At 41.7% G+C, this 26,334-nt stretch overlaps 1 long non-coding RNA gene across 2 annotated transcripts in view; it reads right to left on the reverse strand.

Annotated features, from left to right (window-relative positions):
• LOC105607560 (uncharacterized) overlaps window positions 1-18,898 on the reverse strand; it is a 226,245-nt gene extending 207,347 nt beyond the window's left edge. For both annotated transcript variants that reach the window (XR_006056154.2, XR_009596318.1), the window contains exon 1: window positions 18,836-18,898. This is a non-coding gene — a long non-coding RNA (uncharacterized LOC105607560). The remainder of the gene's footprint in view (window positions 1-18,835) is intronic.
• Window positions 18,899-26,334: the final 7,436 nt, after the last annotated feature.

Genomic DNA, 26,334 nt, shown 5'->3' on the forward strand with positions numbered 1-26,334 from the left:
TCAATAATGCTGTGCAAGGGACTTCCCTAGAGTTCAAGTGGCTAAGACTCCATACTCCCAATACAGGGGACCTGTGTTTGATCTCTGGTCAGGGAACTGGATCCCACATGCCGCTACTAAAGATTTCACTTGCCACAGTGAAGATCCTATGTGCCGCAACTAAGAAGACCTGACATGGTCAAATAAAATAAATACTAAATAATAATAATAATGCTGTGCAAAGTCAGCCTGCCTAAGAGAAGCATACTGATTTCTTTGACAACCAGATTGGTTCAAAACAGCAAACACAAATGCTGGCCACCTGTAACCTCCCAAACCATCTCTTCTTTCTCATGCAAACACTGCTTGAAATTCACACAGAATTCTAAAACTAACTTTTCCTGTCAAATCATTATGTTACAAGATCTTACCCATCACAGGGATTCCCCTCCATATATTTTCTGAAAATAATTTGTCATTTGAGAATTTGAAGGCATTTGAACTGCTTTTAGTAATAAGTCAAAATGTTTGAACAGGTTGTTTATAAACAGACCTAGAAATGTCATTTTCACTGAGCATTGGATCAATTTAAATGCTATTATTCACTGAATAATAACAGCACCATGCTGTCTTTCTAAAATTCCAACACAGAATAATGAGACTAATTACTGGGTAAACTCAGCCCTGAGGAGGCCAAGGGGGCAGATATTCTCGGCAGCTGTCCAAGTTGGAGTCTGGAGAAACAGCAGATGTTGTACAGAGGCTGCTGATGATGTGAGGCTCAGCCAAGAGGATCAAAGGATGAGGGGCATCCTGGGAAGAGGATGAGGTGCTCATTTGTTCAAAAAAAGAAAGTGGACTGGTAGTCCAGTGGTTAGGAATCCTACTGCCAATGCAGGGGACACAGGTTTCATCCCCAGTGCAGGATGATCCCACATGCCGCTCAACAACTAAGCCTGTGCAACACAACTACTGTGCCTGTGCTCCGGAGCCCAGGAACCACAACTACTGAGCCCATGTGCCACAACTTCTGAAACCCACACACCCTAGAGCCAGCCTGTGCTCTGCAACAAGAGAAGCCACCGCAATGAGAAGCCCATGCACTGCAACTAGAGAAAGACCACGTGCAGCAATGAAGACCCAGCACAGCTAAACATAAATTTAAATGTTTTTAAAGTGGAGGAGGCATTAAAGTGGAGGAGGATTGAAAGTACTTACCAAATATAAATTTCAAACACTTCAATAATTCTTCAAGGTACTAACTTTTATACATTTGTTACCAAGTCCAAGCTTACTCTGCTTACCACGTAACAACCAGTTAACCAAGAGATGAGATGTTGAGGCAAGGAATATGACTTTATTTAGAAAGCCAGCTGACAGAGAAGATGGCAGACTAATGTCTCAAAATAACCATCCTATCAGGGTTTGGATATCCAGTTTGTTTATAGAAGGGGAGGTGAAGAAGTAAAGTAAAAAAAGGCCATTAATCTTACAAATATCTTCTGGAATGACCAGAAGAGATGTGTTAATTTCTTCCTTCCTGTAGGCATCCAGAGATGGACAGGGTCCTGAGCAAAGGTATTTTGGTTTAATATTCAGGCAGAGGGTCAGGGTTCCCTGAGGCAGGCCATTATATATAACTATAATAGCAAAAGCAATGAAAAGCAAATGTTAAAAGTCAAAGAATCAGATCCAACATGGAGTCAATATTGGCTCTTCCATATAATACATTCAATAAATATTTATTGGGCATTGTTTCAGCACTGAAGATACAGTAGGAGAAAACTTGCAGCATAGTAGGTGAGATGGACATTAAACTAACAACCACTCAACTAATAACAAAATCATGACAAATGTTCCAAAGGAAAAGCTCAGAGTTCAACAAGAATGTTAGTCTGGAGGGCCAGAAAAAAGGATATTCTGAAGATGTGGGGTTTTTTAATTAACTTTTTTATTTTGAGGTAATTATAGACTTACATGTAGTTACAAAAAATAACAGAGATGTCTTCCTTAAAGTTCAGTTTAGAAGGTTCTTTATATATTATAAATACTAGTTTTTTGTTGAATATATAGTTTGCAAATACTTTCTCCCCAGTCTATAACTTATTTTTTATCCTATTCACATGGGCTTTAGAAGAGCAGATGTTTTTAATTCTGATGAGATCCAGTTTATCAGTTTTTCCAGCTGCGGATCATGCTTTTGATATCAAGGCTAAGAACACTTTGCATAGTTCTAGATTATAAAGCAGAGAAAGCAATGGCACCCCACTCCAGTACTCTTGCCTGGGAAATCCCATGGGTGGAGGAGCCTGGTAGGCTGCAGTCCATGGGGTCGTGAAGAGTCAGACATGACTGAGCGACTTCACTTTCACTTTTCACTTGCATGTGTTGGAGAAGGAAATGGCAACCCACTCCAATGTTCTTGCCTGGAGAATCCCAGGGACAGGGGAGCCTGGTGGGCTGCCGTCTATGGGGTCGCACAGAGTCAGACACGACTGAAGTGACTTAGCAGCAGCAGCAGCAGATTATGAAGATTTTCCCCTTTGGTTTTTTCATAAAAGATTTATAGTTCTTGTATCTTACATTTTGAGTTATAGGTCAAGATTAACTTTTTTGTCTATGGATGCCCAATTGTTCCAACGCTGCTTGTTACAAAGCTATGCTTCCTCCATTGAATTGCCTTTACGCTTTGTCAATATTAAGCTGGGTATATCTGTGAGGTCTATTTCTGGGTTATCTATTCTGTTCCATTGACCTATGTGTCATATCTTCTTTTGCACTGGGTCCCAGAAACTGTGCAGCTGACCTTGTTTAACTGAGCAATCGTTCCAACTCACATTTCCACACCACCCTCATCTGCCACTACTTCAGGGCACAGAGAAATGGATAACACAGAAAAATATCCATTCCTCACTCTGTGGCTCCTGAAGGAAAATAAATTTCCCAGGTATTATAGAAAGACTGCCAAGAAGTCACCCCACTGAGGCACCTCACTGAGCAGACAGGGAGGTTAACATACATGCAGAGCCACCCAAGCATGAGCAGGTTCAAGGGAAAAAGCATGCACTATGCAAACACCTCCCAAGAATTTAGCACACAAAACTAACCCTGAAGATAATTAACTCAAAAAACAGAGGAACACTTCCCTACAGTGACTTTTCATGATAACAAGTCAAAAAGAACGTGAATTCAATAAAGCTCAAGGACAAGATGGAAAACAACAAAATGGTATGAAAAGGAAGACTGCAGACTTAATGAAACTGAGGATCAAAACATTACAAAACAAATCAGCATGTTGGAAATGGCAAGAAACAGACTCTACCACAGCTGATGATTAAATTAAAGACAGATGGGGGAAAGGGCGTTACAGAAATGGCAGTGAACAAAGATTCAAAAGTCAAAAAAATTAAAGCAACTGGAGGGAAACATTGCTATGGAGGTCAGGTGAAGATGATTCTGTATTACAATGATTGGTGTGCCTATAGTGAAAAAACCAACAAGTAGAATAGAAATTTTCAATGATGAAACACAGGATAATTTCCCTGAGTTTTTGTTCAGTTGCTAAGTTGGGTCCGACTCTTTGCGACCCCATGGACTGCAGCATGTCAGCCTTCCCTGCCCTTCACTATCTCCTGGAGTTTGCTCTTGTCCACTGAGTCGGTGATACCAACCAACCAACTCATCCTCTGTCTCATTCTTCTCCTCTGCCCTCAATCTTTCCTAGCATCGGGGTCTTTTCCAATGAGTCAGCTCTTTGTATCAGGTGGCCAAAGTATTGGCAGTTCAGCTTCACATCAGACCTTCCAATGAATATTCAGGACAGATTTCTTTTAGGATTGACTGGTTTGATCTTGCTGTCCAAAGGACTCTCAAGAGTCTTCTCCAGCTCCACAATTTGAAAGCATCGATTCTTCAATGCTCAGGCTTCTTTATGGTCTGACTCTCAAATCCATACATGACTACTGGAAAAACCACAGTTTTGACTATATGAACCTTTGTCAGCAAAGTGATGTATCTGCTTTTTAACATGCTGTCTAGGCTTGTCATAGCTTTCTTCCAAGGAGCAAGCATCTTTTAATTTCATGGATGCAGTCACCATCCGCAGTGATTCTGGAGTCCCAAAAAAGAAAATCTGTCATTATTCCCACTTTTCCCCCTTCTACTTGCCATGAAGTGATGGGACCAGATGCCATGATCTTAGGTTTTTGAATGTTGAGTTTTAAGCCATCTATTTCACTCTCCTCTCCCAGCCTCATCAAGAGGCTGTTTAGTTCCTCTTCACTTTCTGCCATTAGGGTGGTATTATCTGTATATCTGAGGTTGTTGATATTTCTCCCAGCAATCTTGATTCCCTGAACTGGGGAGAGGGGGAAGTCTGGAAATTGAAAGGTCATATCACTGTCAATCTGAAAGTTGAGAATTATATTTTACTCAGGGGCTATTACTTGAGGACTCTAGCCCAGGAATAAGCTTCTCAGATACCGCCGAGAAACTGTCCCAAAGAGGTAATAGAAGAGCCAGTGTGTATAGGAGATTTTGCTAAAAAAAAAAAAAAAAATCAAAAGAACATCAAAAGATTACTGGTAAACAAAAAAAACAGACGTCTCATGTTAATGATTTTAGTGCTTTTCTGTATTGGGGAAGACGTAAGAGTCTGGGTTCACTGAAATTATTCCTTTGATATACATCTTAACTATCTAGGGCCAGTAATCCTTTTTTTTTCACCATCCTGAATTTCCCTCAGGACACACCATCAGGGTGGCTACAGCAGTTGACAGTAGGCAACACTCGCTGTTTACTAGAATGGCAAGCAACAAATTTTGTCCACACTACACGACAAGAAATTGGATACAAAAAGCTCATCTTCCTATCAAAGCCACCAAACGATTCATCATATCATTCAGTCATTCAATCGTTCCATCATAACGATTTCTTCAGTACCAGGTAGCAGAATCTAGATGGCCTCAGCATTCAGATGAATGCTGAATGCCCCATGGCAGCATTCAAAGCCAGAAGATGGGGATTTCCCTGGTGGTCTAGTGGCTAAGGCTCCATGCTTCCAACACAGGGGTCCTAGGTTTGATTTCTGGTTCAGGATCTAGAGCCCACAGGCCACAGCTAACAGTCTGTATGACACAACTAAAGATCCCACATGCTGCAACTAAGACTAGGTGCAGTCAAACGAGTATATAAATATTTTGAAAATTTTAAAAAATGCGCCATTAAAAAAAATTTTTTTAAAGCCAGAAGACCACACAGAAATGTGTGCTGCAGCAACGAGTATGTGATAGTTCTGTGTGTGTGCCATTATGATGTCCATTTAATGTTATTTCCAGGTGGTGGGATTTAGGATGGGTTTTTTTTAACGCATTATTTGAACTCTTTAGAATAAACAAATATCACTGTTGTCAAACTAAAAGGACTCTGGATCCCAGTTTTCATTGTGGTACTGTTAAGGGAAGCACACTGACTGAAACTGCCCACCCTAGCCAGGCACCACAGAAACCATTTGCATGAGCTGGTTTACAGCAGGAGGTCCTGGTAAGGAACACAGAACTAATAGGCCACCACCAACCAAAGGTCAAAAGAAGACACCACATGTTCGATCACCTCCCAGAATCCTTCTCGCTGGCTTCCATCTTGGCTAAGCAATGCATGTGCCACCGGGAAGGACTGAGTCAGAATGATTGGCCAAAGAACCTGGAAACTAATCCCATCACCACAAAACCCAAGACTGCGAGCCACATGGCAGAGCAGTTCTCCTGGGTTCCCTTACCCTACTACTCTTCACCCGGGTACCTTGTCCAATAAAATACCCTTTCTTGCTTTGTCAGCAGGTGTGTCCCCTCAGATAATTCATTTAAGAGTGTTAGACAGGAGCCCACTTTTGGGCCCTGGAAGGGGTCCCCCTTCCTGCAACAGTACAGGTGGTGAGGTAGAGCAAAGATTCCCCACAGCACCAATTCTCAGGACACCCGCAAAATGGCCTACAAATCAACTCAATTCTGATGCTCTCTGCCTGGAGACAGCACCAGATCCACAAGTTAAGGGCTCAGTCCAGCAGCACTCTGTCTCCTTGCCTTACTTCAGATGCCAGTCACAAGCACAAATTATCACCTGGTTTCTGACCAACCAGCTATAGACTAGAGTTCCAATGACCCCTGCCTTAGGTTGGATTAATGTCCTAAAGCAGCTCACAGAACTCAAAGAAATATTTTACTTACTAGATTACCTGTTTACTATAAAAAGATGTAACTCAGGAAGAGTCAGATGGAAGGGAAGCATCAGGCAAAATGGGGAGAAAGGAGCACAGAACTTATACCCGCTCCAGGAGTGCCTCTCTCCAAATCTCCACGTCAGCCAACCTAAAAGCTCTCCGAACTCCATCCTCTTGGATTTTTACGAAAGTTTCATTACATAAGTATGATTGCTTAGATCAATGATCTTTAGCTACTGTCTCATCCTCCAGCTCTCCTCTCTCCTCTTTTTCCAGCCATTCTCCTTTTCTCTCTCTTTTCTTTTTTTTTTTGGGGGGGGGGCCTCTTTTCAGTTTATTGCATGAAAGAGTTACACTGCTGCTGCTGCTGCTGCTGCTAAGTCACTTCAGTCGTGTCCAACTCTGTGCAACTGGGATTCTCCAGGCAAGAACACTGGAGTGGGTTGCCATTTCCTTCTCCAATGCATAAAAGTGAAAAGTGAAAGGGAAGTCGCTCAGTCATGTCCGACTCTTAGCGACCCCATGGACTGCAGCCTACCAGGCTCCTCTGTCCATGGGACTAGTTCAAGTTAAAAGCAGACCCCAAATGGTTACATTATACAAGCTGTGAGGTTTTTAAACTTGTGACAAGGGACAGAAAGGAAATTCTACTCATTGCAAAAAAAAAAAAAAATCCTCATTTAAGCTTCAGTGAACCCAAAGCATTTAAAACCCATGCACTTTCATCTGGTCGTGCTAGCCAGTCTCTGTGAAGAACTGGCATGTGTCCTTGCGCTGGTCACCCTGCAGCTGAATTACTCCTCCATATTCTGGCTGTTCAATTGCAGTACCAGTGCAGGCAAACTTCTTTCTTAAACACCTTCACTAGTTCCTCTTTATCATAATCATCAGCAATCCCTTGACAGTAGTAAAGCTCTTTCTGCCATTTCTCTGTTGAATTCTTACATAATCCTCAATGCTAGCAGGAAGGCATAGCAGAGGCTGTTGGAGGGTGGGGCTAAAGGTTCCAACTGTCTAATCACCAGGTTGGTTCTCCTAGTAACCAATCTTCATTCTAGGGCTCTCCAAAAACCAGTTGATTAACATAAGAAATACCTTTAAATTCTCACCACCTGGGACACTCCAAGGGTTTGGGGAGCTGTGAGCCAGGAACCACAGACACCATTTGATCATCTGAATGACAAAATATATATTTCTTACCAATCACAGTATTTCACAAACTGATGGGTGATTTTTCTTTAAAAAAAAAAAAAAAAGATTTAAAGCAAATATGCAAAGATGTTAGCAGTGGTGTTGTCCTAAGTGGAAGGAACATGGATGATTGCTTTCTTCTTTGCTGTGCATCTTTTAATTTCTAAAAATTAACAAGTAAATAAAGATGGCAATGACGACCCTGTATGCAAGACAGGGAAAGAGACACAGATGTGTATAACGGACTTTTGGACTCTGGGGAGAATGACATTCTAACATGTATACTATCATGTGAATTGAATCGCCAGTCTATGTCTGACGCAGGATGCAGCATGCTTGGGGCTGGTGCAATGGAAAGATGTTATGGGGAGGAGGTGGGAGGGGGTTCATGTTTGGGAATGCATGTAAGAATTAAAGATTTTAAAATTTTAAAAAAAAAAATAAATAAAATAAAAAAAAAAAAAAAAAAAATTAACAAGTAAATAAATAGGAGCAGAGACAAAAAACTTCCTGGTGAAAGAACTGCCATGAACCTAGTTAGAAGAAGAAGGAGATGGTATCATCCAGGAACTAAGAACAGGACCGTGTGGAAAAGAAAGTCACACATGGTGAGGCAGATGGGTGGGAAAACCACCAGCAGAGCTTGCAGGCCACACAGGAGACTCAGAAAGTCATACAAAAGCTTGCCGCTGATCAAAATTTAATCTATTCCAAAAACCTCACTTTCCACTCTCAGCCCACAACTAAAAATAGTTTTTAAATACTGAAAAATTGGACTTGCCTGGTGGTACAGTGGATGGGAATCCACCTGCCAATGCAGGGGACATGGATTCGATCCCTGGTTGGGGAAGATTCCACATGCCTCAGGGTAACGAGGCCCACAACAAGAGAGCTCTAGGGCCCAGGAGCCACAACTACTGAGCCCACATGATGCAGCTACTGAAGCCTGCGTGCCTAGAGCCTGTGCTCCATAACACAAGAAGCCACTGCACTACTAAGACGCCTGTGCACTGCAATGAAGAGCAGACCCTGCTCACTGCAACTGGGGAAAGCTCACTTGCAGCAACAAGGACCAAGCACAACCAAAAAGTAAATAAATAAATTTTTTGAAGTTTTTTGTAAAATGAATAAATGCCAAAAAATTAAGTGTTCAGAGTCGTCTGCACACCACCATGGCCAAAGCAGTGAACTTCACAGACAACTTTGTCCGTCAGTCAGTTACAGTACCTTTCCATCCTATTAACAAAAAAAAGCTCTCCTTATGTTCTAGGATAGTTTTAGTAAAAACATCACACAAAAGATATTAAATATGTCTCATAATTAAAATAGTGCTAAATCAACTCCAACAAGCTGCAAATGAAAAATCAGCTTGGTCCTTATACATAAAACTCTGTTTAGTATTTCAAAGTTTCTCCAGCAACTTCATTCCAAATGTCAGCAAAGATAATAGTCCCTTGGACTGCAAGGAGATCAAACCAGTCAATCCTAAAGGAAATCAACCCTGAATATTCACTGAAAAGACTGATGCTGAAGCTGAAGCTCCAATACTTTGGCCACCTGATGCGAAGAGGTGATTCATGAGAAAAGACCCTGATGCTGGGAAAGATTGAAGGCAGGAGACAGAGGACAAGATGGTTGGATGGGATCACCGACTCAATGGACATGAGTTTGAACAAGCTCTGGGAGATGGTGAAGGACAGGGAAGCCTGGCCTGCTGCAGTCCATGGGGTCACAAAGAGTCAGACACAACTGAGCAACTGAACAACAACAATCAAACATATAAAACTAGATGGCAGCACTTGCCTGCCTTTTTAGGACACAAATGGCAGTCACACTGCTGTCATCTTTTAACATCAAAAATAATTAGGAATCAAAACAGAAATTCTATGAATTGTTAGTTTAATTTTGTTTATAAATTCCAAACAGCCTAAACATCCGTATATTTTTCTTACTACTCAGTTTGCCTAAAACAAGTTCAAGTTCATGACCTCTTAACAGCTATACTTATTTAGTATGAGTGAAGAAAAAGATCCACAAGGTCAAAAGGATTTTTATTAAAACCAGTATGGTTCCCACAAGGATCCAGGGTAGGATGCAGACAGTAAATAAAAAGTTGGTGGCTACTCTGTTCCTACTGTGGCAGTCCCCCTAGCCTTGACCTCTGTTTTCCTGCAGCCAGGCAGGCAGCCACCTTCTCAGGAGCATATACCCTGTGCTCTCCTGAGAATACCAGTGATCCAGAAGCTCAGGTCTTTGTTTCAAAGTCCCACCAAAGGGCCGGTCAACAATCATCATTGCTGCATGAAATTCACAGAGTCAACAGAGAAATGAAATAACATCGTATTTCTATAGTTCTTTTTAGTTAACAGACATTTCCTTTCAGGGAATTCCCTAACAATCCAGTGGTTAATGGGGCTTCCTCAGTGGCCCACTAGTAAAGAATCCACCTACAGTGCAGAAGATGTGGGTTCGATCCTTGGGTTGAGAAGATCCTCTGGGGGACAGGATGGCAACCCACTCCAATATTCTTGCCTGGAGAATCCCATGGTCAGAGGAGCCGGGTGGGCTACAGTCCATAGGGTTGCAAAGAGTTGGACATGACTGAAGTGACTTAGCACTCATGCTTGCCAGCAGTTAGGACTCTGAGCTCTCACTACTGAGGACATGGGTTTGATCCCTGGTTGGAGAACTAAGATCCAACAAGAAGCAGAGCAGCAAAAAAAAATATCCTTTCATATGCATCAGCTCATTTAATTTTCACAATATTGTAACGCAATTATCAATATCTTCATGCTACATATGAGGCACTAAAGTTCATAGATACTAAGTATATTACCTGAGCTCACACTGGCAGAGCTGAATAGAGTCCAAGTCTTCTTAGCTCTAAATTCAGGTGGCTCTTCCCTTCACAATATTTGACAAAAGCAGTTGATCACCCTATCCCTAAAGTAGACCCATAGCCACTCCCTATTCCACCCCACCCAGTTACTATTCAATCACCCTAGTTTTTACTTCTATAACCAAGGAGGACCCTGTGAGGCCTTCCTGGGACAGACTCCTCCCTTATATTCTCTGCTATGGCAGCTTTCTGAAGTACCTAGATCATAGTGTCTGATGCACACTGACTGGGTGGTTATACAGATGCTAAGACCACCATCAATTGGATGAAATTAATTACTTGATGATTATGAACCTCCAGACATACTGGCACCTAAGGATTGATAATGTTAACCCCTGTGACACCATCTTGTTACCTCACCATCAACCAATCAGAGAACTATACACGAGCTGATCATACACTCTGGGACCACTCCCCATTTACCTGGCCTTTACAAAGGCTTTGCTAAAACTCTTTGGGCAGCTTGGGGTTTAAAGCACAAGCCACTCACTCTCCTTGTATGAGAACCTTTACAGTAAATGCTGCACTTTCCTTCATCACAACCCAGTGTCATTTAATTGGCTTCACTGCACACAGGCAAGCAGACCCCAGTTTGATTCAGTAACACTTCCAAAAGTATTTTATATATTGTCTGTCTCTTTCTTCCTCCCTCATTTTGAACATATCCTCTAGAACATGTGTTCCAACAAAGTGGGGACTTTGTCCGTCTTCTTCACTGCTGAATCACCAACACCTACAGCAGTACCTGAAACATAGCAGGTAGCAATAAAAATGAAATAAATAAATGAATAGTGAAGTATTTCTGGGGCAAAAGACTTATCCAACAGTCTTAAAATCTACAGCATGCCTAGGACTTACAGTCACGTGGAGTGTTATAAAGTAATACACTTTTGAGACTCCTGGCTGGATTAAGAATCCACCCAATGTGACTGTCTTCAGTAAGACTCGTCTTCCAGAATACATGGCATCCTCTATTCTATGCATCGTCACACCATGTCTGGCTCCAGGAATATTTAGTTCTCATTTCTTATGAAAATCTAGTTTTGTAAGATATCCTTCATGTTTTCTGGCATATAGTTTTACTTATCTTTATTTCTACTGTCAAATTAACACATATACATACTCTTATTATGGGTCTATTACTTGCAAATCATTAGCTTGATATAATTACACAAAAAAAGTAAGTTGACTTTTTAAAAATAGTAACTAGATAGCAGGGATCTGGTTTAAGGAGTTCACAAATTGGCTGGAGTAAAAAAGAAAAACTGAAGAGGTAAGCTGATGCTGGGAGGGATTGGGGGCAGGAGGAGAAGGGGACGACAGAGGATGAGATGGCTGGATGGCATCACCGACTCAATGGACGTGAGTTTGAGTGAACTCCGGGAGTTGGTGATAGACAGGAAGGCCTGGCGTGCTGCAATTCATGGGGTCGCAGCGTCGGACATGACTGAGCGACTGAACTGAATTGAACTGAAGCAAAGAGAAAAAGATATAAATAACATTAATATAAAATATCATGATAGAGTGGCATAAGATTAGTTGCCAAATTAAATATGAACAAATTACTTGCTACGGAAATTCACAGGAAGGATACCTGAAGCTGAACCGCAAAGAAAAAACTTCAAGAAAGACAGGGAATGAATTTTAATTAGCCCTTGAAGGACAAGTAGGATTTATAAAAGTACAAAGACTGAAAACATCATGAAAACTCAAGGAAACTTGCTTTGCTAAAGAAGACAGTATGGTTTAGAAGGTAATCAGAAAAAAGCTCACGAAAGAATGAGACCAATTCAAGTAAAGACCATTAATGCCAGGATGAGAAGTCTGAAATTTATAGGCAATGAGAGCCACTTAACAGTTTAATGTAGGACTTTCCCATGATCAATGTGGTATTTTAGGAAAATTATTCTGACATGGAGTGAGACAGATGGATGAGAGGAAGTTGTCACTAATCTACTTGGCCTCTCTGTAAGGAGCTTTCCTTTTTATTCACTCCAGCTTTGAGAACAGTTATCCCCCAAAAAACAGTTTCTGGATGAACATTTCCAGGATGTTCACTGCTGCAAACACAGTATTTGGAAGAGATCACAAATAACCACATCACAGGCTGACACCTTCAAGCTCTGCTGCTGTTGCTGTTTAATTGCAAAGTCATGTTCGACTCTTTGTGACCACCATGGACTGTAGCCCATCAGGCTCCTCTATTCATGGAATTTTCTAGGCAAGAATACTGGAGTGGGTTTCCATTTCCAACTCCAATCTTCAAGCTCTACTTTATGATAAAGCTAAAGGAGAAAAGTCACAGGCCCCTCCCTGGTGGTCCAGTGGCTGAGTCTCTGCACTCCCGAGGCAGGGGGCCCAGGTTCAGTCCTGGTTGGGGAACTAAGATCTGGGGCAACTAAGCCTGAACACAGCACCTACTGAGCCTACATGCTGCAACTACTGAAGCCCATGCCCCCTAGAGGCTGTGCTCCACAACAAGAGAAGCCACCACAATGAGAAGCCCATGCCCCACAACAAAGAGTGGCCCCCATTCACCACAACTAGAGAAAGCCTGTGATCAGCAATGAGGACCTAGTGCAGCCATATATAAATAAATTTTTTTAATATATTAAAAAAAATAAAAGAATGTGAAGTGACTTAGCCAAGGTAACACAGAATGTAAGTAGTGAGTGCAAGAGTCACCTAGCCTCATCTTCATTGTACTACACAGCCTACCTTACCTTCACATGGCATTCAGGCCCTTAACAGTATAGCTCCAAACTGCCTCTCCAGTCTAGCAAAATGTTTACATCTTTTATTTTGTATATATACAGTTAGCCTTCTGTATCCACGGGTTCCAAATCCACAGATTCAATCAACTACAGACTGAAAACATTCAAGAACACATAAAAAATTCCAGAATGTTCCAAGAGGCAAAACGAGAACCTGCTGCATGTTAGTACTATTTACACAGTATTTACATTGTATTTGCAACTATTTACATAGTATTTGGGCCTTCCCTGGTGGTTCAGGGGTAAAGAACCCACCTGCCAAGCAGAAGACACAGGTTCAATCCCTGGGTCAGGAAGATCCCCTGGAGAAGGGAATGGCAACTCACTCCAGTATTCTTGCCTGGAGAATCCCATGGACAGAGGAGCCTAGCGGGCTACAGTCCATAGGATCACAAAGAGTCAGACACGACTTAGTGACTAAACACCACACCACACCACGTAGTATATATACTATATTAGGTATTTCAAGTAATCTAGAGATGATTTAAAGTACTCAGGAGGATGAATATAGGTTATATGCAAATACTGCTGCTGCTGCTGCTAAGTCGCTTCAGTCGGGTCCAATTCTGTGCGACCCCATAGACGGCAGCCCACCAGGCTCCCCCGTCCCTGGGATTCTCCAGACAAGAACACTGGAGTGGGTTGCCATTTCCTTCTCCAATGCATGAAAGTGAAAAGTGAAAGTGAAGTCGCTCAGTTGTGTCTGACTCTTAGCGACCCCATGGACTGCGGCCCACCAGTCTCCTCTGTCCATAGGATTTTCCAGGTAAGAGTCCTGGAGTGGGGTGCCATTGCCTTCTCCATATGCAAATACTACATCATTTTATATAAGGGACTTCAGTAGCATGGATTTGAGTATCAGAAGGGGGTCCTGGTACTCTTGCCTGGAAAATCCCATGGATGGAGGAGCCTGGTAGGCTGCAGTCCATGGGGTCACTAAGAGTCGGACATGACTGAACGACTTCACTTTGACTTTTCACTTTCATGCACTGGAGAAGGAAATGGCAACCCACTCCAGTGTTCTTGCCTAGAGAATCCCAGGGATGGGGGAGCCTGGTGGGCTGCTGTCTATGGGGTTGCACAGAGTCGGACATGACTGAAGCGACTTAGCAGCAGCAGCAGCAGGGGGTCCTGGAACCAATCCCCCATGAATACTGGGGGATGATTATAAATCAAAGTGGTTTCATTAATTCAATAATTTCATTATTTCAAAACAATCATAGAAAATCTATTGATTTCTGTTATTAGTAGTTGCCTAACCTGAATATACACATATTCTATGACTGAAAAGTAGAAGGAAAATCCCATTTAAAACAAAGCCGAGGGACATCTCTGATGGTTCGGTGGTTAAGACTCTACACTGCCAATACAGGGAGAGCAGGTTTAATCCCTGGTGGGGGAACTAGGATCCCATATGCCATGCAGCGTGGCCAAAAGATACATAAATAAATAAAAAGAAGGCAGAAGTCATGAAGGGGGAAGATCTCCTGCACTATCCCTCACTACTGTCTGCAGATCCCAAACAGGAAGAGATCTAACTTGGATCTCCAACAGGAAGATTATTACTTTCCTTACTCCAAAAAAGAAAGATTTCTCCTTGCCCAGCAACAGCCTCAGGCTGAAAAACTATTCAGCCAAAAGAAACCATCATCACCCTGAACTCTCTCTTTCCTCCAATGGACTTTCTTTCAAAACAGCCCCCTCCAACTTCTTTCTTCTCTAGAAAGTAACATTCCTCTCCTTTCGCCAGACTTGCCTATGGTTTTGCCACAGCTTGTGCATCCTGAATTGCAATTCCTCTACTATTCTCAAATATTAATAAACCCATTTTGCTTGTAAAATACTGGCTGTTTTACCCTAAAGATCAACACAGCCTAGAAATTCTACTCTTAGTAAATGCCAACAGGAACATGTACAAAAGTTCATCAAAAGACAAGTTCAATATTCACAGTAGCACAACCTACACAAGCCAAAAACCAACAAAAAAAAAAAAGGTCATAACCCAAATGTCTATCTATAACAGAAAATAAAATATATATACACAGAAAATATAAAATTGCAATGAGAATAAACAAACTACAACAACACATATACGTGTGAATCTTACTAACACAATGCTGAGTGAAGAAGCTGGGCACGAAAAAGTACAGACTCTATGATTCCATTTACATGAAGCTCAAAACCTACATATTAGAAATTAGGGAGAGGGGTTTACCTGGTGGTCCAGTGGTTAAGAATCTGCCTTGCAACACAGGGGACACCAGTTCAATCTCTAGGACGGGAGGATACCACATACCACAGAGCAACTAAGCCCGTGTACCACAACTACTAAGCCTGCAGTCTAGAGCCCTCTAGCCACAACTACTGGGCCCATTCACCACATCCACTGAAGCCCGCATGCCTAGAGCCCACGCTCCACAACAAGAGAAGCCTCTGCAACAAGAGAAGACACTGCAACAAGAAGCCCATGCACTGCAACTAGAGAAAACCCTTCAAACAACAACAAAGACCCAGCACAGCCCAACAAACAGATTTTTTGAAAGAAGTATTTTTAAAAAAGGAAGTTAGGGGAACTTTCCTGGTCATTCAGTGGCTAAGACTCTGAGCTCCCAATGCAGGCGGCCCCGCTTTGGTCCCTGGTCAGGGAACTAGATCCTGATGTATGCTGCATGTATGCTGCAACTAAGAGTTTGCATGCCACAACTGAAGATCCCATATGCCACAACCAAGATGGAAGATCTCACATGCTGCAACTGAGACCTAGTGCAGCCAGATAAATAAGTAATTAAAAACAAAAAAGACATTAGGATAAGGGTTCTCAGCCCCCAGGTTGGGGGGAGCAGATACGACTGGAAGGGAGTCGATGCCTTAACACAAATCAAAGCACTGGCACTAAACTATTAGTCACTGTATTCTTCACAGCCATGCCCTCAAGTTGAGAAAGGGAAAAAAAAGCCTGCTTCAATAAACAATGTTCTTGATGAACAGTAAATATCATTAACTTTATTAAATCTTGCTTTTCAACATACATCTTTTTAATACTTTAATATAATGTATAATATGTGATGAAATGGGAAGTATACATGAGGCACTTCTGTCCCATACTTAAGTCCAATGGTTGTCATGAAGAAAAGCACTTGTGTGAAAATTTGAGTTGTAAACTGATATAGCCATTCTTTTGATAGAATGTCATTTTTACTTAAAAGAATGATTGACAAGCTGAGGCTATTCAGTCTTGAGTATCTGGCACACATTTCCTCTAAAATGAACTATTGTAACTGAGCCTATTACTTCAAGGAAAACAACTTAGTATTTGTTGGCAATAAAAAAATTCAAGCTTTCAACAAAAATTATTTTGGAAAACTTATACCTGACACAAAGAGCTTGACAATTTCACACTACTTAAGACTCTTCTTGGGGGCTTCCCTGATGCTCCTGTGGTTAAGAATCCACCTTCCAATCCAGGGGACACGGGTTCCATCTCTGGTAGGGGAACTAAGATCCCACATGGCATGGGGCACACAAGCTGGCGCAAGCAACTACTGAGCCCGCATGCGGCAACCAAGACCAGACACAGCCAAACAAATATTTTTTTAAAAGAAAGACTCTTCACTGATAGGTTAGTGGTAGAAGTAATCATTATGAGGCTTTTTTGTTTTGTTTTTGTATAATGAAATATGCCAACATTTGGAAGATTTGCAGAACTCAGTGAGCAGAGATCTGGAATAGGTAAACCCCTAGAAACGAAAAACAATAGAGCAGGAATGGAGAGTGACTGCTAATATGTATGCAGTTTTATTTTGGGGTATTGGAAATATTAAACTGTAGTGATGGTTTACAACTCTGTAAATATGCTAAAAAATCACTGTACTTTATACTTTTAATGGGTGAATTGCATGGTACATGAAATATATCTCCGAGAGCTGTAAATCAAAAATTATACCACTGTAATAAAATCACAATATCTGAAGTAATTTAAAGAAAAAAACCAGACTGTCACCCCACAGGCCATGGTTTGCTGATCCCTGTTTAACCATTATCTTTGAATTTCTCATTCTAGAACACCTTTTGGTGATCAGTATTTCAAACTCTACTTTTAATTTACTGTTTTTCCTTATTCTTCCATCATGCCCTTCTTTTATCTGTACATCAAAACAATTTTCTTTAAAGTTGCCTATATTAATAAAATGAGCCTCCTTCCAACCAATACCTCACAACCAAAACACACACACACACAATAAAAGATATCAGATGTGGCCATAGTTATCTAAGATCTGACTTGGGGTGAAAGACCAGTTTCCAAGTTCACTCATGTGATTGTTGATACAAAGCCTCAGTTTCTCATCTCAAGGATATCTTAATCTGTCACTTGCGTTTCCTCATGACTCCTTAGCTGACTTCCTCCAAAGCAAGCAAGTCAAGAAAAAGAACAAGGAAGACAGTCTGTGCCTCTTATGACCTAGTTTCTGAAATGTACATTCAGTTCAGTTCAGTTCAGTCGCTCAGTCATGTCTGACTCTGCGACCCCATGAATCGCAGCACACCAGGCCTCCCTGTCCATCACCAACTCCCAGAATTCACTCAGACTCATGTCCATCGAGTCAGTGATGCCATCCAGCCATCTCATCCTCTGTCGTCCCCTTCTCCTCCTCCCCTCAATCCCTCCCAGCATCAGAGTTTTTTCCAATGAGTCAACTCTTTGCATGCGGTGGCCAAAGTATATTACCCCCACTTTATTCTATTTGTGAGAAGTAAGTAGCCAAGTCTTGCCCACATTCAAAAAGAGAGGAATTAGGCTCCATCTCTTAAAGAGAGGAGTATGAAATAATTTGTGGACATATCTTAAAACCACCACAGACTCCTTATGTATGATAGTCACACAGTCATGTTCGACTCTGCAACGCTGTGGACATGACTTGTTGCCACTCTTTGCGACCCCTGTAGCCCACTAGGCTCCTCTGTCCAAGGAATTCTCCCAGGCAAGAATACTGAAGTGGGTTGCCATTTCCTCCTCCAGAGGATCTGCCCAACCCAAGGATCCAACCCACTCCCTTATGTCTCCTGCATTGGCAGGCAGGTTCTTTTTACCACTGGGCCACCTGAACTTTTTTGCTAACTTGATGGTATGTAAAATAACAACTTCCTAAACCATGTGTTTTTAATTCAAGTATGAATGGAACACATCAGGTTACCCTGGGTAACTTTTGCTTCATCTATGAGTGAAGCAAATTAGTATCCAGAATTCAGCCATTTTATTCTTTCTCTCTTTTTTTTAAATAAATTTAAGTAAACGTCTAACAGTCTGACAAGGAATTAACCTGGAGGCAATACTGAATAGTCAAGAAGAGCATAATTTCTGAGGCCAGTATGTGGAGATTTCGACCTTGCAGTCAAGATCTCACACTAACAGGTGTGAAATCTTTGGGCGGCAACTTTGCTTCTCCGTACCTCAGTTTCCTCATGCACTCTCATACTATATCAGCATGGGAAGGAACAACTATATTTAAGCCTAAAACTCCCCACCTAGGAAGAAACAAACCACCCAAATGCTTCGTCTCTTTTTCAAAAGCGCTCTTGAAGCCGGCTCGAGGACGAGGAGAGCGTCTCCTGGACAGCTGGTCCCACTTGCCTCCGGACTCAGGGGCTCGGTCCTAAGTGAGGTGACGGAACTGGGAAATATCATCCCACTTAGCAGCGGCAACATCCTGCCTTCCCTTCAGCAACCCAGCTGGTGCGAATAACCCCGCGCTCCCGCAATCGCCCCGCCGCTCTCACCTGAGGGGGGACTGTAGCTCAGAGACCCGCAGCCGCGCCTCCGACCACCGCCCAGGTCGAGAGGCGGGGCGAGGGTCCAAGCCACGCCCACCCAACCTCGGGGCCGGACCTCACTGGGCCCCCACCACCGCCTATCTCACTGCGCCTGCGCCCGAAGGCGCGAGGCAGGCTGGGAGGTGTCTGTGGCTTGTTGTATGGTGAGTAGGTTGGTTACCTGTTCCTCTGCTCAGGTGTTCGCCGCGGCCTCTGGGTATCGCTTTTGCCACTGCTACTGTCCCAGCCGTCTTTACCTCCCAGGCTTACCAACCCCTCACCCAGAAAGTTACTTCCGCGCGACCCACGCCGAGATCCCAGCAACCAGCCAGGGTCTAAAGCTACTGACACCTCCTCCCCACCTGTACAGCTGGCACTACACTAATTCCATGTATTGCTATGTCACTTCAGTCGTGTCCGACTCTGTATGGCCCCATAGACTGCAGCCCAACAGGCTCCCCCGTCCCTGGGATCCTCCAGGCAAGAACACTGGAGTGGGTTGCCATTTCCTTCTCCAATGCGTGAAAGCGAAAAGTGAAAGGGAAGTCGCTCAGTCGTGCCCGACTTAGCGACCCCATGGACTGCAGCCTACCAGTCTCCTCCATCCATAGGATTTTCCAGGCAAGAGTACTGGAGTGGGTTGCCATTGTCTTCTCCAGTTCCATGTATTATGTCATTTTAATACCCTCTGCAACTGACACTGAAACAAGTTAAAGAACTTGCTTAAAGTCAGAGATCCAAGATGTACTAGAACTTCAGATAGATTACAGACTGCCTACTACCCTTCCACTTTGAATGGCAGAACAACAGAATGTCTAGCCAAGGGTCATATGCATCATATAAGTTTTCACTGTCTCTCAAGCGCCACAAGGGCGGTATTATCTCTACAGCTGAGGATTCTTGAGTGACTGGCCAAGGGACACCAGCCCAATTTTGGTCACACAATCTGGGTCACACGTGGCCTCTGTGTTTCTCCATAGTTTTTTAAAACGACTTTATTGAGGTGATACTTAAAATCTGCACATAGTTGAAGTGTACAATTTTATTTTTACATGTGTATGTATACACCCCTGAGACCATAATCAAAGTCAAGAGAGTAAGCATACACATCATCCCCCAAAATCTCCTTCTGCTCGTTTGTAATCTGTATTGCCAGTCACAACTTACTATACTTACTCCTCAGAGAACTGCTTTTGGTCACTGTAGATTAGTTTACATTTTATAGAATTGACCGTAAATGGAATTATATGCTACGAGCTTTGGGAGAGGTTGGGGGTGAGTCAGCCTTAATTATTTTGAGGTTAATCAATGTTGTTGAGTATATCTACAGTTCATTCCTTTTTACTCCTGAGTAGTAGTGCATTATGGGCTTCCCTGGTGGCTCAGATAGTAAAGAACCTGCCTGCAACACAGGAGACTGGGGTTTGATCCCTGGGTGGGGAAGATCTGCTGGAGAAGGGAATGGCTATCCACTCCAGTATTCTTGCCTGGAGAATTCCATTGACAGAGGAGCCTGGCAGGCTGAACAGTCCATGAGGTCACAAAGAGTCGGACATGACTATGCACCTTTCACCTTTTTTCTCTTATGCTATATTAATTTTAATATACAGCGAAAGATACGAGTTGAAGTTAATTTTTTCACATATAGAAATCTAGTTGTTTCAATTATTTGTTGAAAAGATTATCCTTTCTCCATTGAATTGTATTTGCCACTTCATTAAGAAGCAACTGATCAAATGAATGTGGGTTTAATTATGGAATCTATTCCATTCATTGATCTATTTTCTGTCTTGAAGTTGATTACCATGTGTGGTCTTAGTGACTCAGTCGTGTTCTACTCTTTGCTACCCTATGGACTGTAGACGGCCAGGCTCCTCTGTCCATGGGGATTCTCCAGGCAAGAATACTGGAGTGGGTTGCCATGCTCTCCTCTAAGGTATCATCCCAACCCAGGGATCGAAACCAGGTTTCCCTCATTACAAGTGGATTCTTTGCCCTCTGAGCCACCAGGGAAACTCAAGAATATCGGAGTAGGGAGCCTATCCCCTCTCCAGGGGAACTTCCCAACCCAGGAATCGAACCAGGGTCTCCTGCATTGCAGGTGATTCTTTACCAGCTGAGCCACCAGGGAAGCCCTTGGTTACCATAACTTTGTAAAAAACCTTGAAATCAGGTTATTTACATCTTCCAACTTTGTTTTTTGGTCTCAAAGTTGTCTTGGCTATTCTATATCCTTTGCATTTCTAAATGAATGTTAGAATCAATTTATCAATTTCAACAACAAAAAAGAGCCTGCTGGGGTTTAGATTAGTCTTTCAGTAAATCTGTAGATTAATCTATGGCACATTGATGACTTAAAAATAATGAGTCTTCTAGTCTATGAATATGGTACATATCTCCATTTAATAGTTAAGTATTCTATAATACTGAAGTATTCTATAATTTCTCTCAGAATTGTTTTGTAGTTTTCAGTGTACACACTTTGCAAGTGTTTTGTCAGATTTATGCCTATTTCATATTTTGTATGCTAGTATAAACAGTATTGTTTCTACATTTTTAAAAGACTTTTTCATTGATTCATTTTTGGCTGCACCAGGTCTTCATTGGTTGCACTGGATCTTCGTTGGTGTATGAGGGCTTTCTCTAGTTGTGTAAAGCATAGGCTACTCTTTATTACAGGGCACATCTTCACTTTCACTTTTCACTTTCATGCATTGGAGAAGGAAATGGCAACACACTCCAGTGTTCTTGCCTGGAAAATCCCAGGGACGGGGGAGCCTGGTGGGCTGCCATTTATGGGGTCGCACGGAGTCGGACACGACTGAAGCGACTTAGCAGCAGCAGCTTCTCATTGCAGTGGCTTCTCTTGTCATGGAGCACGGGCTCTAGGGCTCGTGGGCTTTAGTGGTTGCTGCATGTGGAATCAGTAGTTGGGCTCTAGATTGTGGGCTCAATTGCCCCACGGGATCTTCCCAGATAGGGATTAAACCTGTGTCCTGTGCATTGGCAGGCAGATTCTTAACCACTGGACCACTAGGGGAGCCCTGTTTCTACATTTTTAATAATTTATTGCTAATAAATAGAAATATAATGGATTTATATATGTATATATATATATATATCTCTTATATCCTGAAAACTTGCTAACCTCAATAGTCTGAGTAGCTTTTTATAAATTCTATAGGATTTTCTATAGATACAATCATAGTATCAGTTATCAGTAAATAAAGATGAATTTCTTTTTTTTTTTCAATCTGGATGACTTCTTTTTCTTACCTATTGCACTGGCTATAACCTCCAGTATAGCTCAATGAGAAATGGATTGTCTTTTCAATAAGTGAAGCTGGGTCAACTGGATATTCATGTAAGAAAACATGAAACTTGACCCCTACCTCAAACAACACACAAAAATTAATTGGAGAAGTATTATAGAGCTAAGTTTGAAAGGTAAGAGAATAATACTATTAAAGAAAACATAAGAGATTATGTTAAGGGCTAAGAGCAGGCAAAAATTTATTAAATGGGACAAAAAAAGATTAATAAATTAATTCCATTTAATGTATGAATTAAATAAGTTTAATTTACATATTAACTTAATTACTAAAACTTCTGTTCATCAAAAGATGTCATGAAGGGGACTTCTCTGGTGGACCACTGGCTAAGACTCTGTACTCCCAACACAGGGGCCTGGATTCGATCCCTGGTCAGGGAACTGGATCCCAAATGCTGCAGCTAACAGTTTGCATGTCTCAGTTAAAGATCCCACATAATGCAACTAAAGATTCTATATGCCACAATTAAGACCTGCCTCAGATAAACTTTATTTTTTAAAAAAAGGTATGAAATGTTTATTTTTAAAAAAAAGTTGCCATGAAGAAAGCGGAAAGGTTAGTGACAGGCCAGGAAAAGAGATTTGCAAAACATGTATCTGACAGGGGACTCCTATAAATTGATTTTTTTTTAAATCTGAATCAACTTTAAGAGAGCAGAGGGACGGAAGACTTGCACTGATATTTACAAAAGAAGATATCCAAATGGCCAATAAGCAGATGAAAAAGCATTCAACATCAATAGTCATGCAAGAACATGCAAATTAAAACCACAATTGGGATACCACTACAAACCAACATACTAACCTCCACCATGCTGCACCCACTTTGGAGAACTGGCAGTATCTACAAAAGCTAAACGTACATGTTCATCCTGTGACCCAGCAGTTACATCTCTGGGTATAGCCAACATAAATGAATGCTTCTGGTCCACCAAAAGACATGTACAAGAATGTTCATAGTAGTTTTATTCATAATGACCAAAATCTGGAAATAACTCAAATGTCCATCACCAGTAGGATGGATAACTGGCTATATTGTATTATATTCACATGGTGGAATGCTACTGTATGGAATGGAATACTACAATGGTGAAAAAGAACAAATCACTGCTATGTGCAAGCATGCGAATGAATATCACAAATACATGCTGTGTGCTGAGTTGTTTCGGTTGGGTCCAACTCTGTGTGACCCTATGGACCATAGCCTATCAGGCTCCTCTGTCCATGGGATTCTCCAGGTAAGAATACTGGAATGGTTGCCATGCCCTTCTCCAGGGGATCTTCCCAACTCAGGGATCGAACCCTCATCGCTTGTATCTCCTACATTGGCAAGCCGGCCCATTACCACTAGCACCACCTGGAAAGCGTCACGAATATAACATTGACCAAAATAAGCTGAGTACAAAAGATTACATCTGTATGATTCTATTTGTGTGAAGTTCATAAACAGGCAAAACTAACCCACCAAAAAGTTACTTTTGTTGGAGGAAGTGATAGTGAGTGGAAGAGAGTACAGACAAACCTACTGGGGTACCAGAAATGCTCTATATCTTGGTCTGAGTAGTGTCTAAGCTGCTACATACACACATGTAAAAATTCGCTATTCTCTACATGTATAATGTATGCATTTTATGTATGCAAGTTATATCAACATAAAGGAAAACTAAAGTGTCTGTTTCTGAACATAATTATTCAATTCTTCTGATATGTATGCCTATTTCTGGGCCAAAACTGCTCTTTTGATCACTGTAACTTTCTAGTAAGTTTGATATCTACAAAATAAGTTTAGCTCTTTTCTTTAAAAAATTTCTTGCAAATGTATGTTTTCAAGTGAATTTTAGGATCAATTTTTCAAATTCCTTAGAAATTTTCTATTGTGATTTTAATTGGGATTGTGTTATATAGTTAATTTGTAAAGCAATTACATTTCTACAATACTGTGTGTGTGTGCATTCATTCATTTCCAACTCTTTGAGACCCTGTGGACTCTAACCCACCAGGCTCCTCTGTCCATGGGCAAGAATACTGGAGTGTGTTGCCATGCCATCCACCAGGGCATCTTTCCAACCCAGGGATCGAACCCATGTCTCTTACATCTCCTGCACTGGCAGGTGGATTCTTTACCACTAGTGCCACCTGGGAAGCCTTTCTACAGTATTGACTCCATTCAATCGAAAATTCATGGAATTTTCAATCAACTTTTAAGGTTGACTTGTAGGACTTGAACATTTTTTTGGTATATATGTATATGATATAATTACATAATTATGATTTCTATTATATTATAAAGAAATATCTATCTCATTACATTCTGTAATCACTGTTGGTATATTAAAAAGCTATTTTCTTTTTTTAAAATATCTGGCCACCTTATTGAACTCCTTCATTCATTTTAGTAGTTTTTCATTTGATTATTTTCATTTCTAGGTCATGTGTAAAATGTTAAAACTTTTTCCCCTTTGTATGAGGATCTGACTTTTTGTTAATTTTCTAACAATATTTTCCTGGAAATAGATGAAGATGGTAAGTGCCCACTAGGCAACATTGTTTATAGTAACAATGATGCCCATGGTTTGTAACTTTTACCTGGACTGGGAATCACACCATTAGTTAGATAGTTCAGTCCCTCAGTCCTGTCGGATTTTTTGCAACCCCATGGACTGCAGCACACCAGGCTTCCATGTCTATAACCAACTCATAACTCAAACTCATGTCTATGGAGTCGGTGATGCCATCCAACCATCTCATCCTCTGTTGTCCCCTTCTCCTCCTGCCCCCAATCCCTCCGAGCATCAGGGTCTTTTCCAGTGAGTCAGTTCTTCGCATCAGGTGGCCAAGGTATTGGAGTTTCAGCTTCAGCATCAGTGCTTCCAATGAACATCCAAAGACTGATCTCCCTTAGGTTGGTTCTCCTTGCAGTCCAAGGGATTATCAAGAGTCTTCTTCATCACCACAGTTCAAAAGCATCAATTCTTCAGTGCTCAGCTTTATTTATAGTCCAATTCTCACATCCATACATGCCTACTGGAAAAAACAGCTTTGACTAAACAGACCTTGGTTGGCAAAGTAATGTCTCTGCTTTCTAATATGCTGTCTAGGAAACAGTGTCAGAGTTTATTTTGGGGGGCTCCAAAATCACTGCAGATGGTGATTGCAGCCATGAAATTAAAAGATGCTTACTCCTTGGAAGGAAAGTTATGACCAACCTAGATAGCATATTGAAAAGCAGAGATATTACTTTGCCAACAAAGGTCCATCTAGTCAAGACTATGGTTTTTCCAGTGGTCATGTATGGATGTGAGAGTTGAACTGTGAAGAAAGCTGAGTGCTGAAGAATTGACGCTTTTGAACTCTGGTGTTGAAGAAGACACTTGAGAGTCCCTGGACTCCAAGGAGATCCAACCAGTCCATCCTAAAGGAGATCAGTCCTGGGTGTTCATTGGAAGGACTGATGCTGAAGCTGAAACTCCAATACTTTGGCCACCTCATGCGAAGAGTTGACTCATTGGAAAAGACTCTGATGCTGGGAGGGATTGGGGGCAGGAGGAGAAGGGGACAACAGAGGATGAGACGGCTGGATGGCATCACCGACTCAATGGACATGAGTTTGAGTGAACTCCGGGAGTTGGTGATGGACAGGGAGGCCTGGCGTGCCGCAATTCATGGGGTCGCAGAGTCGGAAACGACTGAGCGATGGAACTGAACTAGGTTGGTCATAACTTTTCTTCCAAGGAGCAAGCATCTTTTCATTTCATGACTACAGTCACCATCTGCAGTGATTTTGGAGCCCAGAAAAATAAAGTCTGTCACTGTTTCCGTTGTTTCCCCATCTATTTACCATGAAGTGATGGGACAAGATACCATGATCTTAGTATTCTGAATGTTGAGTTTTAACCCAACTTTTTCACTCTCTTCTTTCACTTTCATCAAGATGCTCTTTAGTTCTTTGCTTTCTGCCATAAGGGTGTTGTCATCTGCATATTGAGGTTATTGATATTTCTCCCAGCAATCTTGATTCCAGCTTGTGCTTCATCCAGCCCAGCGTTTCTCATGATGTATTCTGCATAGAAGTTAAATAAGCAGGGTGACAATATACTGCCTTGATGTACTCCTTTCCCAATTTGGGACCAGTCTG

Source organism: Ovis aries, chromosome 14, assembly GCF_016772045.2.
Source record: "Ovis aries strain OAR_USU_Benz2616 breed Rambouillet chromosome 14, ARS-UI_Ramb_v3.0, whole genome shotgun sequence".
NCBI classification, from domain to species: Eukaryota; Metazoa; Chordata; class Mammalia; order Artiodactyla; family Bovidae; genus Ovis; species Ovis aries.